The sequence below is a fragment of the Cucumis melo genome, chromosome 8, assembly GCF_025177605.1.
Source record: "Cucumis melo cultivar AY chromosome 8, USDA_Cmelo_AY_1.0, whole genome shotgun sequence".
Lineage (NCBI taxonomy): Eukaryota > Viridiplantae > Streptophyta > Magnoliopsida > Cucurbitales > Cucurbitaceae > Cucumis > Cucumis melo.
This window is the reverse complement of record NC_066864.1, coordinates 25,534,732-25,549,410: the sequence shown is the minus strand read 5'-3', so window position 1 is coordinate 25,549,410 and position 14,679 is coordinate 25,534,732.

Sequence of the window (14,679 nt, the reverse complement as noted above, 5' to 3'; positions counted from 1 at the left end):
CAAGTGTATTAAGAAGAATCAAGCGTAACAATGAGTATTAGGTGTATCAATGTCACACCCCGCCCCGGACACGTCCTTTCTTAGTATGCGAGATGCGATGTGACTTGAGCATCCTTGACGTGTTTAAACACCAAAGACACTCAGTCTTGAGGTCCTTAAGCTTCGCTTAATGGCATACTCTTTTCTTTCCTAACTACAGTCATATTTTAGGCGATAAAACAACTTAACAAAGAGGACTAAGAGAAACAAATACTTTTATTAACTTGAAGCAACTGTTCTGCAACTCTTTATATAAATTACATAAGTACAACACGCAAATTTAATCTAAACGCTTTTCTAGCCTCTTCTCGCCTACTAAGTCGTTTCACCTTTTCCCTGCTTGGCCTTAACACCTGGAACCTAGAAGGTAAAACTTTAAAACATAAGTCTAAAAGACTTAGTGAGGTTTTATGAAATCTTTCGCAAAATATCTTTCGTAAACATCATTTCATAAAATATCAAAATTACATAAATTCACCTATTATGTAAACACATACTTTCGCATAACAAATCTAACATCTCACATAAACACACATTAGTCAACAATCATTTCTTTTGTCAAGAATCCCGAATCATTCTTCATGCTAAGTTTCATTACTTCACGTTTAGACTACTGTAACAACAACATCCAAGAATATTCTAATTCGATTTTGTTGCTCAGGTCGCTAAACACAATGTAGTCTTTTTCTACATTGGCTAGCTTCACTCCACTATGTAATCTTTTTCTACATGACTGCCTTTAATCCTTATGTGCACATAATAGTCAGCTCATTGATAGGAAATAGACTAATGGTTTGAACATTGTTTCTTCAATTATTGAAATCACATAAAACATACTTTCAACATAACATAAACTTTTTATGGAAATCTCTTTGAAAACATGCATATTGAAATCATTATTTCAAATTAGTAAATACTTTATAAAGGAAGCTAAAAATCATGTAAATCATTTTGAAGAAACACTCACGACACTTGGGAAGTAAACTTCAAATGCTTCTCTACTTCTTCTTCTCGCGTAGACAAATTGACAGTACCTCAACATTTAAACTTTTCTCTTCAAATTCTCATAATAGTAATCCTTAACATTCTCATCCTCTATTTATACTACTCCTTAAACAAGCTTAGTCACCTTTAAGCTCTTGGTAAATCGCCACCTCTTGCTTCTTAGTGGTGCACGTGTAAGCTTAAGGTTTAACTTAATCATGCTTAACTTAAACTCTACATGTGGCCCATTAAGCAAACGTTAGGAAATTTCTGGGAAGTTTCCTTACTTCTTCTTGTCAAATCTTTCTTCTCGCGTAGAACCTTAACCACATAGTCACACTTGAACTCCAAAAGTCTTGTCGCGGACTAACCAACCTTTTCTCGTGTAGTCTACCCAAAATGTCTGTTTCAGAACACTTAGTCATATTTTACTTCTTATCTTAACTACGGGTCTCACAATCAAGGTGTTTCAGGTGTCTCAAAAGGAATCAAGTATATCAAAGAGTACCATGGTGCATTAAGTGTATCAAGGTCCAAAGGTTATCAAAAAGTATCAAATGTATATCAAGTGTATCAAGGAGTATTAGTTGTATCAAGGAGTTTTAGTTGTATCAAGGAATATTAGGTGTATCAGGTGTATATCAAAGTGTATTAGGTGTATCGAATGTATATTAGTAACAAAAGCATTTGTGACATTTTACATTTTGTATATGTGGACTAGACTTTGTTTTGACCATTTTTGCAAACAATACATTTATGTGCTATAGACTTAATTATCATAACTTGTTTTGCCTTTTTTGCAAGTGCCCCTTAAACTTTTAATACTTTCCAAAACATCCTTTAAACTTTAAAATAATATTTAAAAATATCTTTATCGTTCGTTTTGGATTAAAATCCTTAAAATTTTGTCTAAAAAGTATCCATTAACTATTGAAAAGTTTCATAAACTCTCTTAAACTTTAAAAATATAATTTTTTATTTTAAAAAACTCTCATTTATCTAATTTTTAACTAAATTTCTTGGCACCCAAAATAAAAATTAAAATTTTAAATTAAAACTTAAAACATAAAATTCCACGATCACAAAATTACAAAATAAAAATTTCTACTTAAAATGTACCTAAACAATAGAGTCAAATAAAAAAATTGCATAATTGATTATCTAACTTATTATTGTATATATATTTTATTGTAATTAAGAAGATGATATCTTATTAATGTATATATATTTTATTGTAATTAAGAAGATATTATCTTATTTTGTATTATTTGTTGCCTTTCTTATCTCATAGGAACTTGTATTTATCTCCCATTTTCCTTGATGTAAAAGCACAAAAGAAAATATTCAATAAAATAACTTTACATGGTATCAGAGCCTTCTTTAACCTAGGTTACTGTTCAAACCGCCGCCACCGCAACCCATCCGATGTCCGCGTTCGTCGCCGCCGACACCTATCCGACGCTCGCGTCTTCTCTATGCACTTCCAGATCTCCAAAGGCGGGCCAGTTTGTGTACGTGCGAGCCGGTCTCCGTGAAACTCAGTTAAAGTCGAACCCGAGCCACTTTATCCGTCGAAGCTTAGCTGCATCGCGCCCCAATCTCCGACCTTCACTCCTTGTTATTTGGTCTCCGTGAAACCCAGCCAAAGCCGACGCTCCAATCTTGTTGTTTCCTCAGCTCTCTGTCATTTGGTCTCTTCAGCTCCGATCTCCGTGAAACCCGTCTCCAGTCGTCTAAAGCCGAAAGCTGAAAATTGCTCCATCAATCTCTTTACGTTTCGTCTTCGCGTGCCTATCAGACTCGAAAGCCGAGCGTGCGTCTCCATCAGATCTGACGTCGTCTCTTCACAGACCCGAAACCCAAAAACCCTCAATCTCCGTGAGACCCAAAGCCGAAAATCGAAACCGCTCCATCTCCTGTTTCCTCACGCCGAAACCCGACCCAGAACCGCCCTCCTTTTATTTATTTATTGTTGTTCGCTGACTTGGTTTCTTCTTGTGAGTAGATGGAGAAAAGTGAAATTGCTCGTCCAATTAACATAATTCTTGATGGCTCTAATTATATAACATGGGCAAATCAAATAAAAAGCTTCTTAATTGAACGAAAATTATGGCGTATTGTCACAGGTGATATTATCAAACCGACCAAACAAGACAAGGAAGATGATGACAAATTTATCAAACGCCTTAAAGAATGGGACAACAAAAATCATCAGATTATCACCTGGCTTAGTAACACATCAATTCCTACTATCCATACACAATTTGATGCTTTTGAAAATGCTAAGGAGTTATGGGACTTTCTTTCGACACGATTTAAGTCCGTCAGATTAGCGCATTACTATCAGTTGCACAATAACCTTGTTAATCTTAATCAAGAAGCTGGTCAATCAGTCAATGAGTATTTAGCCGTGCTTCAACCTATCTGGACTCAACTTGATCAAGCTAAAATCAGTAAAGATCATCTTCATCTTATTAAAGTCCTTATGGGACTTCTTCCAGAATATGAATCTGTTAGGGCTGCCTTGTTACACCGCAGTCCCTTGTTTTCATTGGATGCTGCTATCCAAGAAATATTATTTGAAGAAAAACGTCTTGGCATCAATCTCTCTAAACATTCTGATGTTGTTCTTGCCAGCATTTATTCATCACCTGGAGCATCAAGCACATTTTGTAAGAATTGTAAGCTTACTGGTCATAAATTTATTGATTGTCTTAAAATAGAATGCAGGTACTGCCATAAACCAGGTCATATTCTGGATAATTGTCCCATAAAACCACCTCGGCCTTGAAGCTATTCTACAAGAGCAAAGAACTTCACTAAACCCAGGAACTCCTCTGTTGTTGCTGCTACTTCAGATAATCTTACCACCCTCTAGTTTCAGATAAGTGATCTCCAAAGTTTGCTAAATCAGTTAATTTCATCATCCTCCTCTGCACCTGCCGTCTCACCAGGTAGCCGATGGCTTCTTGATTTTGCCTGTTGCAATCATATGACATCTAATTATTCTCTTATGAACACTCCTAGTCCTGCTAAATCTTTACCTCTCATTTATGCTGCTGACGACAATTGTATGAATATCACCCACATTGGCACCATTAATACTCCCAGTTTGAATCTTCCTCATACTTACTGTGTCCCAAACTTAACCTTTAATCTAGTATCTGTTGGTCAATTGTGCGACCTTGGCTTAACTGTCTCTTTTTCTCCCAATGGTTGTCAGGTTTAGGATCCGTAGACGGGACAGACGATTGGGACGGGTCACAAAGTAGGAAGATTGTTTGAGCTCCTATCACTTTAGGTCCCTCCTCCTCTCCATCTCTGCCCCTGTCACTGACTTTGATACATATCAGTGGCATCTTCATCTTGGTCATGCCTCTCTAGAAAAATTTCGTCATTTAATTTCTATTAACCAGATAAACAATACTACCAAGTTTGTCCCTTTAATTGTTTAAATTGCAAACTTGGTAAGCAACCTGCTTTGTCTTTTTCTACATCCACTTCTATATCTGATAAACCTTTTGATTTAATCCATTCTGACATTTGGGGCCCTGCCCCTACCTCCATTGTCCATGGTTATCGCTATTATGTTTTATTTACTGATGATTTCTCTCGATTTACATGGATTTACTTTCTCAAACACCGCTCTGAATTATCTCGCACTTATATTGAGTTTGCTAATATGATTCGTACCCAATTCTCTTGTCCCATCAAAACCCTTCGCACCGACAATTCCTTAGAGTATAAAGACTCCACTCTTCTATCTTTTCTCTCCCAACAGGATATTATTTTAAAGATATTATCTTATTTTGTATTATTTGTTGCCTTTCTTATCTCATAGGAACTTGTATTTATCTCCACTTTTCCTTGATGTAAAAGCACAAGAGAAAATATTCAATAAAATAACTTTACATAACTTATTCTAATATACAATAATCTATTAACATTCAACTTCGTTAAAATATTAAGTCTTGAAATTTCATGGTGTTTTCATTATTTGTTTTATTTAATTAGAGTTAATATACCGTACTAAATTGTCAGTTTTATTTGTTTACTTGTGTTGAAGAAGAGAAGGGAGAAAAATAGAGAAGTAAGACGATATAAACAACTTGTGCTACGTAACAACAATAGTATTTTTGGGGCATTTTCAAATATAGCAAAGTGGACCAAAATATTTACAAAGCATATCAAAATTTTTATATCTGTCATTGATAGACACTCATGAAAGTATATTAATGTCTATCAACGAAAGAATATGAACTATTGTTATATTTTGTAAATATTTGCAATAGTTTTGTCATTTACAATAATTCTTTTTAAAAAAATTTAAGAGCATTTTTGAAACTTTTGAAAGCTAAAGGGTATTTTCAAAAGTTTAATGTGTCTTAATAGTCAAATACATATGTTTTTTATTTGACTAATTATTGTTTTAGTCTGTATTAAAAGAAATTTTTATTTTAGAACTTTGTGAGATTTCAAGGAATTTTATATTATAAATTAAAATTTTGGTTTTTATTTTGATTAGCGAGAAAATTAGTGTAACCTTTTACACAAGAAAAATGACCTTCCATGACATTTAAAAGTTGTCAATTTAAAATTCTTGACAGTTTTTTGCAGCCATTGTATCGCTTATAAAATTATGATTTTTTATGACAGATTGACAATAAGTATTTTCATGATGAAAAATAAATATCACGTATCTAGTAGTATTTACAAATAATGAATGCCATTATTTTATATCTTATGACAGTTATTTGTAAATTTTTGCATATTGATGAATGTTATGAAATGTCACTAATTTATATAATTCGACATGTTTTGCATGTTAAGAACATGTCGAGTATGGCTTCCATCGAATGTCAAGAACAGGCCTAGCATGGATATCTTTACCTCGACCGTTTAAAAAATCAAATGTCATATACTTCTGTATTACCATATTTTTTTATAAGAAAATACATTAATCAAAGGTTGTTATTTCTTGCAGCTCTGCCATTACACAAACCAGTTCAATTACAAAGTACTTCTTAATTACTTACCAATATGGAAACAAACAGTACTCAACACTTTAATATATATGTTATCATACACTTTATAATATTTGTACAAAAAGATTGACTAATAACCATTTTTGGTAAAGGGCTTACAAGAATCTACATGTAATAAAGTATGATAGGTACATCGCAATCCAAGTTTTAAATCCTACAAAGGGAATAGTAGAGTTGAACATAATGAGAGTGCTACCATGACTTCATTACTCCAATAGATTCTTGCAAAACCTAATAGGAAAACAAATAGTTACCATACAATTCCCAATATATGTAAAGATTGTCAATAATAGAGATACAATTGTCAATAATCACTGCACAAAGGAATTAAGAAAACTAGAAAACAATTGTAGAAAGAAATTAAAAATGAAAAGGGTTGAGCTTTGCTTTGGTCTGACATGATACTTCGTGAATACTACTTGATGTCATTGCTTGTGGATCTTGGGTTCGTCTTGTAATTTGGATTAAAAGGGAAGAGGGTGCAAATCTATCAACTCTTTCCAGATGATAGAGCCATTGTGCACTGTCTTGTGCTTAATTGAAACGGCATCACATTTTTTTTCAAATTGGAGCGACTAAGGAAATGGCATCACAATTAGTGTACCCAAAATGATTGGACCTCATTATGCAAACTTAAGTTTAAGTTTAATCCAACGACATTTCAAAATTATTCGAAAGATGAGATGGTGAGTTCCTATGGAGGCATAATTACAACAAACAACTTTCCTTTATTCTCTGGTCTGGTGATTGTTGTGGAGGCTCTATGAGAAGATAACAAATAACACTATGTTGGCTACACTTGAAGGAAGCAAGAATCATGGTTAGACAAAATTCCATTTTCTATCTTAAGGACAAGGTGACTTTTAACACCATAGGAACCCTTGATTGTCAGTTCCCATTCTACGAATGGTAATAAAGAGATTGGACAGGGGACATTGGATGGTAGAACGTAAGAAAGTTTGTTTATACAATTAGTGTGCTTTTCTTTCATGCTTGTATTTTGATAGATCAAAAGTTCTAAGGTTGGAGAGATTAGAAGCACAACACTCTTGAATACGCTGGGTTACTATCGTGTTGGACCTATTGACTACAAGTTCGTTATTGAGCTTGTTTCAATAAACAAATTATTGTAAGGACTACATTCTTGCATTTCTGGATGAGAAGTTGGACAAGAAGTTCATACTTCATTTCTACAAAATCTAATAACAAGTTGACTAGTTGCAAAGCCAAATCAAGTTCAAGTTTTAATGATGCTGGCACTTATGCTTCTCTATGTAAGATGCTTCATAATCAATATTGAATATCCAACCCATTTAAAGAAGAAATTATATTTGACATACTTGGCAATAAATGTGTAAACAAAGGACAAAAGAAAATCATCCCCATTTAGAATTGGGGCAAGCATAATGTTGTCGTGCACTTCAAGCCTACTAATAGATATCATCAATTCTGCCTGTTCTTCTTCTATGTTGGAGTGGGATGAGTTAAATCAAATGTAAATTGTATTCTTCAAAGGGAAAAGAGAGAAAATCAAACAATGTTAGCATAGAAAACATTCTAAAAAATTTTATAAGTCTTTCATGTATTTATTTTTCAATGGGATCCATTCCAAAGTTTTCTTTTCGAGGTTTGTCTTTCATGTCTTTGTTAAAGCCTTGCACATATCACTTCCTTCTCTATACCATCTTTCCGTAACCAAAAAATAAATTAAACCACCAAGAGGGCTAATTACAATAATTAATGCAAATTTAACAACTTAATTTAGAGCCAAATCCAAAACTAATCCATTTTAGTTCAACCATAGCAATTTATCATATAAATTGTAAGAACCCACCATATGCATATGAGTAAAACTAAGCATGCTCTAATACCACATGATGGAAAAACATCAAGAGACCTGCTGCAGCGGAATAATATGGATCATGCTTTACTCTATATGCATCTAAACAATTTAAAAGTTGACATGCATGTGCTGTGTGATGGACCTAAACGAAGAGCATAAGAGGTAAACGATGAACTTACCTTTTATAGTTCTGAACTTCTTCTTCGATCCAAAGCTTCTTCTTTGCCTGAATATCACGAGTAAGGACAACCACTAAGTTGACCTACTAAGCTCAGGACCAAGAACGGAGTTGTGGGACTCGGTTTGTGAAGTAAAACTTGAAGAGAATGAAGGAGGTAGTGTATCGTTTAGGTAGTTTTCAGAAAAACAACATCATCCTCTCATTCTGTAATGAGAAGTATATATATATGAAATTTTACATGCCAATTGCATGAAAATTATTTCATACATTTTCAACACCTAACTAATCAATTAATTCTTAATGGAATTAGTGTCTTCAAATTCATAATAATCTGCCACATTTCCCATTAACTGTTAATTAATAAAGTAATTAGTCAAAGGGGCATTTTGGTCATTTTTTCCTTCTTGACTAATTCTAACCTCTCAAGTATGATTCCGCATTCATTTTCTTAAAATTCAAATCATATTTGAACATAAATCCGGTCAAAGTTTTGTTTCTCAAAGTTAAAAGTCAACAAGTTGACTTTTACAACATTTACCGTTTCAAAACTTTCCAAGCTTAAATATGAATCTATATTCATATTTATTTAAATCATATTTAAACACAAAGCTTAAAGTTTATATCTATGACTTATATCATATATATTTGTTGATTTCTCTTTCTTTTCTTAATTCGAACAATTCGTGTTATTCAACATATTGTTCTTAGTTGAATCCATATGAGCTAGTAGGGGAACCTTATGGACCTATAGATCATGGGCTCCAACAATTCGAGATTAACTGGCTAAACTCTTTTAGACCAAGCTTAATCAACATTTGTTAACTAAAGAGTCATTCCACTGAAGACTCTTAGTTGCACTCCCCTCACTATAGATATATTTCTGTCCACCTAATATAGCCATGATGAGTAAGTTGATCCTTCACAAGTTGTTCGTAATCTTGGCTGGGTCAAAATATCGTTTTACCCACGAGATTACATCTTGCTCCTTAAGACCCTCTGATCCACTATTGAACAATTGGTTTAAGATCCAACTTATAAACCTGAATCCTTCTCGGGTCAATGAGAAGGTGGGGCCTCTTGTTCAAGACTTGGATTCAGTCCTTAAGGGAACAACCTATCTACTATCCCAGAAATGGGTAGGAGTGAATTTCGTCTTGCACCCTATGTCCCTAGCTATCCACTCTGTCTTTTTCCTGAAATGAGAGGCTTATTGAGCCAGTGATAATGAGCTGCCCTCATCTAAATTATTTTTTATTTTTATTTTTTAAGATTGTTTTTGTTCCTAATCTTCGTGATTTCTAGACATAACATCTAGAGTCTTTTGAATCTAGGTGTAGGCTTTGCTCAGCAACCCCTTGTGCCATGTCACTGCAGCATCAACAACTTGTTGCGTCGCCTTGTTCAACCCATAGTATAAAATCTCCATTAAGATGCAATTGTAGAATGTCATTATGCAGGCATATCTTTTATCAAGTGGCTGTACCTATTCTATGCATCATAACAAAGTCTCTTTGTCCTTCTGTTGTAAATTATCAATATTGCACCTCTTTCAAGCATTTTCTTAAAGCGGGAAGAACTTATTTGTAAACTTCTCTATCAGTTAATCCCAAGAAGTTATTTCATCAACCTCTAGAGTTCCTACCCATTTCTTTGCCTCGTCCTTCAAAGTGAGCGAGAAAAGAGCTAAGTGGAGTTCCTCTTGAGTTATGCCCGATAGGTTGAAGGATGGACAAATTGTGTAGAAGCCTCTTATAATGTGTGTAAGCCTCTTATAATGTGGACCCACCGTTTACGAGTCTCTTTTGGATCGCAAATATTGATTCATGGGTATAAATATTAAATATTTGTGATTTGAAATATTTGAGTTTTAAATGTCTGTGTTTGTGTTTAGATTTGCATGATAATCAATGTTTGTAAGTTAAATATTGATGAATTTGCAAAAATAGCAATTTTTTTTATAATAATAGGGTTCACGTCACTAAATTTTCTAAATTACAAAAGTAGCAAATTTAAAAGAGAGTAACCCTCTGATAGCTCTCCGATAGCACTCTGATAACCGTTTGATAGCCATATAATATCATTAATTACTTGTCATATTTGCCATATTCGCAATATGCAAAAGAGAGATGCTATAGGTTGTTTTTTTTTCTAAATTTTTTGTCATATGATGCAATTTCTCTTAAATATTTCTGTTTAATTCAATAATTTGTATATATAAGCTAAAATTAAAAATTAAAAAATTATTTAATTAAATATAAGAGATCCACTAAATTCAACATTAATTAATGATTTAATTAATAAAATAAAAATTAAATGAATAATTTGTAATTAAATAAAGTTAATTTAGTTTAAAAAATAATTAAATTAATTGGAATATTGATAATTAATACTAATATATAATTTATATTAAATATGTACATATATAGCATAAAATATAATGGTAAATATATTAGTCGGAATTTATTAAGTTTAAATAAGGATCTTTTAAAAAATATAAAAAAAGGCAAAATATTTACTCTTTGTGGAACAATTCCAAAAACGGAAAAAGCACAGAGGCTTACAGTATAAAATACCAAAAATGCCCTGTCAACCATGCCGTCAATAATGCGCACGTAATATATTTGCGATCGTTTAGATTTGGTTATTGTTTGATACGCGATCGTTTAAATATGACTACAATTTATATGCGATCGTTTAGATATGGTTTAATATATACGCGATCATTTAGATATTGTTCAATATATATGCGATCGTTTAGATATGGCTATAATTTATACGTGATCGTTTAGATATGGCTACAACACGATCGTTTAGATATGATTATAATTTATACGCGATCGTTTAGATATGGTTACAACGCGATCGTTTAGATATGTCTACAATTTATATGCGATCGTTTAGATATGATTACAATTTATACGTGATCGTTTATATATGCCTACAATTTATCTTTTCAATTTCATTGTTTAATTTTGTTACACGATCTTTAGATTTGGGGACCCAAATCTAAATCATTTTTTTAAAAAAAAAAAATTGGTACACGAATTTTTTAATTCTTTTGGTACACGATCGTTTAGATTTCTTTACATGATCGTTTAGATTTATTTACACGATCATTTACTTTTTTTACACGATCGTTTACATTTGATTACTCCAATCCAAATAATTTTTTTCAAGATTTTTTATACACGATCTTTTATTTTTTTTACACGATCGTTTATTTTTTAAACGATCGTTTACATTTGGCTACTCCAATCTAAATGATTTTTTTTTTAAGATTTCTTATACACAATCTTTTATTTTTTTACACGATCATTTACATTTAGCTACTCTAATCTAAATGATTTTTTGTCAAGATTCTTTATACACAATCTTTTAGATTGTGCTATTTTGTTGTACACAGTCTTATACACAGTTGTTTAGATTTAGTTACCCAAATGTAAACTCGTAAAAAAAAAAGGAAAGACAATGGAAAGAAATCGCAACAAAAAAAGAAGAGGAAAAGTAAAAAGATGATGGAATGAAATCGAAGCGAAAAAAACGAAGAGGAAAAGAAGAAAAACGATGAAAATATTAAACGACATAAATAAAGAATTGAAAAATAAGAAAGATAATGGAAATAAATCGTAGAAAAGAAAAAGAGAAAAGAAGAAAGACGAAATTGCAGGGGAAGACGAAATAACAGGAGGAAGACGAATCACGAGGAAGAAAAGAAAGATGAAAGGGCAAACCTGAAATATTTAAAAAATGACTAACTTTATGGGCTTTGTTATACGGATCGTAAATAGTTTACAGTTTTATTACATTTATGTAAGTTTTCTTTTAAATAAAAGACATTTTTAAAAATAGATAAATATTGACAATATTAAAATATAGCAAAAATTTATTAAACCTGCTTCAGCCCATTTAATTCTTGTTGCTCTATTTTATAAATAATTTAACTTTTTTTCTACCTATAACAATTACCTTTAAATAAAAAATAATATGTTTATATTTAAAATTAATAAAAGAGAAAATTGCATAAACAATCCATGAATTATAGGATTTGTTACCATTACACTCTTTTAACTTTCAATTTGATCGATAATATACCAAAATTTGTTAATGATTGAGGAAATTTTCAGATATAGCAAAATTTGACAAAATATTTACCTTTTATAGAAAAATCAAATTGGTAATTTTTTCTATGAAGCGTAGGTAATTTATTTATTTTTATTAAATGAATAATTAAAATAGGATATTTTAATTAAAAAAAAAAAGAAGAAGAAGAAATATTATCTCTCCTCTTCCATCCCTTCCTCTCTCCTCTTTCTTCACTGCCTTTCCCCTCCATTTTCATTTTCACCTTTCCGTAGATAATAATATCTTAGATTTTAAAAAGTGGAATTGTGTTAAACAAATATGGATGTTAATGCATGTCTCAAATCCCATGGAAAAACCAATAAAACAAATGGAGCCTTATAATATATATATATTTGTTGTTCTATCACATATTATTGTATTGATATGTATGTGTATATATGGTATTTCTTTCCGTCTTCTAAGTTTGAAACATTTACCGTTTGTGCAATAAGGATGCATAGTGTTACGAATAACATTAATTTGGGACCAATTTCCATATAATGTGGTCCAAAGAATAAAACCAAAGAGGAAGGTGGTAGGGCAAATGTCTATCAAACAAAAAAGTAAAAGGATTTTCATTGAAACATAACATATAAGGCTAGAAATTCATCAAGTAGTAAAGTGTGTCTACCCAACATCGATGTCTTTTCTTACAATAAATGGTAAAATCTATCACTTGGACAAAAAAAGTTGTTGTCTAATGCTCCACTACCCTAAAAATTCGGATTTAGTACTAATAATATATGAATCTTTTCTTTCGACTTTCACAACTTGATCAACAAATACAATTTCTTAGATCACTCTCGAAATTAAAGACAACCCCACAAATCAGCACTAATTATTTTAGTATGGTTGTCCTCACATTTGTACCGGATACCAATGTCCTTAAAAAGTCACCTGATGTGTAATTGTCTCTCTATAAATTTTGGATGTGTTTATTTTTTAATAAATTACCGAAGAACAAAGAGGCCCACAAATAAAATATATCTTATCTTGGTTTTAATTTTTTGAAGCTTTCCTTAACCTGTCTTATACTTCCACAATCTCTACCTCCTCGGGTACATTTTTTTTGTAAATTTTCAAGATGTACTTATTGTTCATACTTAATTTATAATTACAAATAATGGATTCTTCACTATTTTGGAACTAGCGTCATAGGATTTACTATCTTTCTTTTGCTCAATTCATCCTTAAATTGGATGCGAAAAACTAGACAAAACCCTAGTTTGATAACATTAAAGTCTCACACAGTCATAACGTGTGAAATTCAAAAATTATGAATGTTTAGCCTCAAACATTACATGATAGCTAAAGAAATAGCTTTTCAAAATTGCACTCATGTGTTCGCAGAGTGAGGTCCTTCTTTCAAGTGTATAATTACACCTCATCCTGATCACAATAACAAAGAATGTAGAAATATTCAAATCACTTTTCATCACAGTAAGGAAATATAGGGTGGTTTACTTACATCCGTAGCTTTCTTTCTTTTTTATATTATCAGCTACGCTTATTCTTTTGTAGTTCTTTTTTATATTATCAGCTACGCTTATTCTTTTGTAGCTCACTTTAACCATCCAACTTAAACGATTTTATTATATGACAAATTATGATTGAACAAATTAAATAAACCGTAAAAAAATAGATATATAGGAATGATTTATTTACGTTTGTGGTTTTTTCTTTTTAAGCAATATATAAGTGTATTTTTTATTGCACTCATCCTATCGCACTCCACTTCAAAAAAAACTTAAATATATATGTATATACATACATACACATGCAAAATATACATATAATCATGCAAACTATGATTAGACAATTAAATGAGTCGTAAAACAATACATGCATGCAATCTAAGATAAATCCAAATATTTTTTGAGAAAGGCAAAGATGAAGTAGGTATATAATAGTAGATGTCACCCATATATAATCTTTTGGTTGAATTGAACAGAAGAAGGTGCTTCAATTCCCTACTCACTGATGCATGTTGGCCTGATGGAAAGAAAGGACTTGTAGTTTCTTAGACTGTCTTCTTTTCCTGTTTCTCTTTTTTAATTTTCTTTTTGTCCTTTGCTTTTTAGCTTCTTCTTTGGTATTTCTTTTCAATTGCTATTCATCTCTCTCTCTCTCTCTATCTTTCTTGGAAATATCTTCCTTTCAAATCAAAAGGGAAGGTGGGACTCCATTAAAATGAGTTGGGTTTAATTTTTTTTGTTTGCTAAATTTGGGGTTTTAAATGAATTTAACTTACTTAATATAATATTAGGGAGGTTTTATTTTATATTTATGTAAAAAAATGGGTCGAGTTGAACTAGTTTAAGATAAAAAGATTAAATTTTCATGTTTACATTTCTAAAATAAAATTATCACACCCATGAGATTCAATAATGTTACAAAGATCAATCAGACATCATAATAAAATTTCTAATTTTGCTTGTTATGAGCCGATTATCTAAAAATAGACC